General features: G+C 33.2%; 1 long non-coding RNA gene across 1 annotated transcript; it reads left to right on the top strand.

The window, feature by feature from the left end:
• The first annotated feature begins 696 nt into the window (after positions 1 to 696).
• Positions 697 to 2772, top strand: LOC128230457 (uncharacterized). Its single transcript, XR_008260223.1, has 3 exons — positions 697 to 789; positions 1064 to 1139; positions 2486 to 2772. It is a non-coding gene; the product is annotated as an uncharacterized LOC128230457 (long non-coding RNA).
• The last annotated feature ends 1342 nt before the right edge of the window (positions 2773 to 4114 follow it).

Raw genomic sequence — 4114 nt, 5'->3', positions numbered from 1 at the left:
AGCAGTACAATTGTAAAAAACTACATTGCCATGTTATACAATCACTTAAGTCTTCCTTAGGTCGTAAAATGTTACATATACTAATATTCTTTAGTTCGAGTACATTATATAAGATCTGATTGCAGTTAACTTATCACATATGGAACACGGTTATTACTGTGTATGGTTATTTCTCATCTTAAACAATTAACTGAATGTCTTAAATTGCAGCAGAGTGTGTACCTACATGTCGAAATGGATGGTTGTTTAACGAGGGCCCATGTTATTTGTTTGGAGATTCCGAGGTACGTTTATGTCGAGTAATGTTATTACTACGGTTAATGTATGATCTAACAACGAATGTTCTCGTATGACATGCCTCTTATCCTATTATGTAATGTAATTGTTTTCTCATGTTCGACATTCTATAGCTAGTTACATTTTCTTAATTTACCGTAAAGCGGAACGTTAGATAGCGTCTGTTGTTTATGACGGCACATAAATTTGTCGTTGCGTGCATAACTTGGCTGTCATATACAAACGGTCTCAGATGGAGTCTCACACATATACTTTAAAAGTGTTATTTTTTATAAACAAAATATCGCGTACATTCTATCACTGTAAGAAGATATGCGTTTCACCAGGGGATCTGTCATATAGTATTATATTCCATAAATGCCGATATAAAAATGATGCTAACATTAATTACAATATTTCAGACCTTTTGTGCAGGCAGGGACAGTCACCTTGTCTATATCAATGATAATACAGAAAACACATTCCTCAAAGAGACTGCTCGTCAAATGACACGTATGCACCCTATAATTCAATGATAAGACATTTTTTCTTCGAAATAACGACATAAAGAAAATCTTCTTTTATTAATTTAAAACATTTGCTTTCAGGATAAACAAATAAAAATAGGCGATTGGAAATTGTTTCCCAAAGAATATTGACTAGAGTTAGATATATTCCTTTGATAATATACTTAATCACTTGTTTTCATTGAAATCACGCAGTTTAGTACCTAATTGTTCCACTGAACTATTTTGATAAACATGAACTTATATTTTTGATTCCACAGCTCGCGATTGGTCTGACGGACAAGGCAACCGACGGTGTTTGGATTTGGGGCGATGGATCAGAGGCAACATTTACAGGTAAGTATTTTACTGTTTGGCAGAACTAAATAAATAGGTCTGAATGTATAAGTGGAAGGGATAGAGAATACTTATGCACCAATGGTCGTATTTGACCCTGTTATGATAATGTTGAGCCATAAATGTACGTGGTATTATATTGTAAACTTAACGATACTATAAGAATGCCATTATAAGAAAAGGCGAGAAATATTGATCCATTATTTTAAAACATGTCTGATACAGATAATCAGTATTTTATACTATCAAATGATATTGTTTAAAGTGACTACTTCGGAATATTGTATAGTGAAAGTTTTATAAGAAGTAAACGACTGAATATTATGATAGGACGATTGTCTGGTGGCCTGTATCAGGTAAAGTTTGGTGTGTAAACACGTATTCGTCGAGACCGCAGATCTCGACAGAGACGTGTTTACACACCGAGCGACTTTATAAAAAAATAAGTCATTACAATTGTATCATGGGCTTCAAGTGGTTCAAATAAAAACCTGACCAAATATTTGGAAAAGCTTAAATGATGAAGCATTGGATCGTATTACCATTTGTTTAATATTGAGTCAGATTTTCATGCAATCAAAACCTTTTCATTAATAACTGAGAACCTTTTTTGTAATTGAAAAGCATTTCATTTCTTTACACGTCCGACCATTCAAATGTTCATTCAGTACATGGCAAGCGTAAATAAGTCATTGTTTTATGCCTTATTATTTTAAGAAAAAAAGGCGAGCATTAAATGTTATTATTTAGAGGTTTAAATATGGTGAAGACGGGCCGTTGCGTGATTATTGGCCCGCGTGGTTCATAACGGCTCGAGACATAGTCGAAGGACGTTATGAGCACCACGCAACCCGGCTTCGCCATGATTTTACCTAAGGCAGGCGAGCAAATTCCAAATTCGTGAAGTCACTGACCGTTTTCTGACCAATAATATTTCATACGCCTATGAATCAGAATATTTAACAAAAAAGAACTGTTTGAAACAGTGAAATAATCATTAATTTCTTTCAATGTAATGAATTCTAGACCGGTCTAACTTCCAAATCAAATGTCAGCGTGCACAGTGTTGGGAGACAATTTCTACGACATCGTTTCCGAAATAACGTTACGTTCGCATTCCATTTGAAAAAATACAATTAAATGTCACTTTATATCCATTTTAGGCATATAATAAACCGATTGTTTTGTTTGAGTGTAACATCGCTCCATAGCTATTGCATCGCAAACGATTTTACCCTCTCCCCGTATTTATGCAATAAATGTATAGTAGGTAGATATATATAATATCGCGTCAAACAACACGACTATTACAATAACTAACACTTTACTATACATTTTAATTGCAGATTGGAATTCAGTCGAGCCTAATGGTGACGGAGACTGCGCACATTTACAGAGCTCAGCGTTCCCATGGAATCACATTTCGTGTGCTTACAGTTCAAATACTTATCCCATCTGCGAAAAGTAGTTCACCAACTTAAATGACTAAAGATACACTTCGGTCTGAGATGTAATTAGACGCCTACACGTTACTTGAAATCGTCGGTGTATTAGAGTTTCACAGTCATTGGGTTCAGTTAAGAAAATAAGGAAAAAGCATAGCAAAAATTACCATGCTTTAAATGTATCAACTAAGAACCATACAAAAATAACGCCATTACAATATTTTTCTCCAAATAAATAAATGAGGGAATGTGTGGCATTTAAGTTGTTTCAATATTATTTAGTTTTACTTACAAATTCTCATAAATAAGACAATGACGGCAATTTTATTTCTTTCAACAGGACCAGTAGGAAATATATTACAGTAAGGTTCTTTTCCACAAACTGATAGTTAGGGAATGCACTACAGTAAAAGTATTTCCTTCGACATTGTATATACTAGCGGAACGAAGCAGCTGTGCTGGTCGGAAGAACTGTTTTTGCTAAAGTAAAAGAAATACCTTTGGAAAAGAAGTTTATTCTGAAATTAACACATATTTAGTACGAATACTCTTCTGTTAAGAACTTACATTTGTATGTTGAATAAATCGGATAAACAACACAAACTCATCAACTGTTCTTACACTACTATTTTCCGGTTTGTTTTGCTTTGGAGGAGATGGCTTTCGGAAACATTGTTGGACGATGACGGCTGACGAAGTAAAGGAAAGATAAAACGACATAAAAGTTTTGTTTTTTTTATTTGGTGTTAAACATTATTGGGTGTTTAAAACATTCGCATCTAAGTAAATAGAACAGTTAGGAATACCATTGTTAAGATGGATTAAATAAAACGAGTAACATATTCTTCAGTCAGTTAATTTGTGTCAGTTCATTACTATATTGCATCCAATTCAACCATAACCAGTTTATTTTGTATTAATGATACAAATTAAAAGTATGCCGCAAGTATATCAGCTCTATAAATGCACTGTTAGGTTGTACATAAGACATTTCACTATTCGAGTAAAAGAGATTCTAAATCATGTTTAGATATGAATTGCAACTAGTTAACTGTTTATAAGGTCTAATATATATGGTCTTAATGAATATAAGTTCTACGTTGTAATTTTTGACTCTAACTGTGTCATCATTTATTCAAATTGATGTAAACTATTATCTTTTTCATATTTAGCTTGATTTTTGCCTGACAAAAACATGGCGTGAATAGACCGCAAGGATAACAATATTTTACAAAATGCAATTAGCGTTGCTTAGTTGCTAAAATTTGTTGTCCATTCATTTCAAAATACGTGTGAATATTTGTTTTCAACAACAATCCTTTTTTAGTTCATTTTGTGTATAGATGTGTATTTGTATTCGAATGATTTACCTACCGTTACCACTTATACTTATACCTTAATTTAACACTGTGTAAACCAATCGTCTAATAAGCGTAAATTTGTTAATTGTATACTATTAGGTCTTTTTTATTATTCAAACAAACATTCAACTCGGCGATTCGGACTATTTCTTTCGTTCACACAGTGGAT

The sequence above is a fragment of the Mya arenaria genome, chromosome 4, assembly GCF_026914265.1.
Source record: "Mya arenaria isolate MELC-2E11 chromosome 4, ASM2691426v1".
Taxonomy (NCBI): Eukaryota; Metazoa; Mollusca; class Bivalvia; order Myida; family Myidae; genus Mya; species Mya arenaria.
Note: the sequence above shows the minus strand (reverse complement) of the source record. Positions and strands in the feature narration are given on the sequence as shown.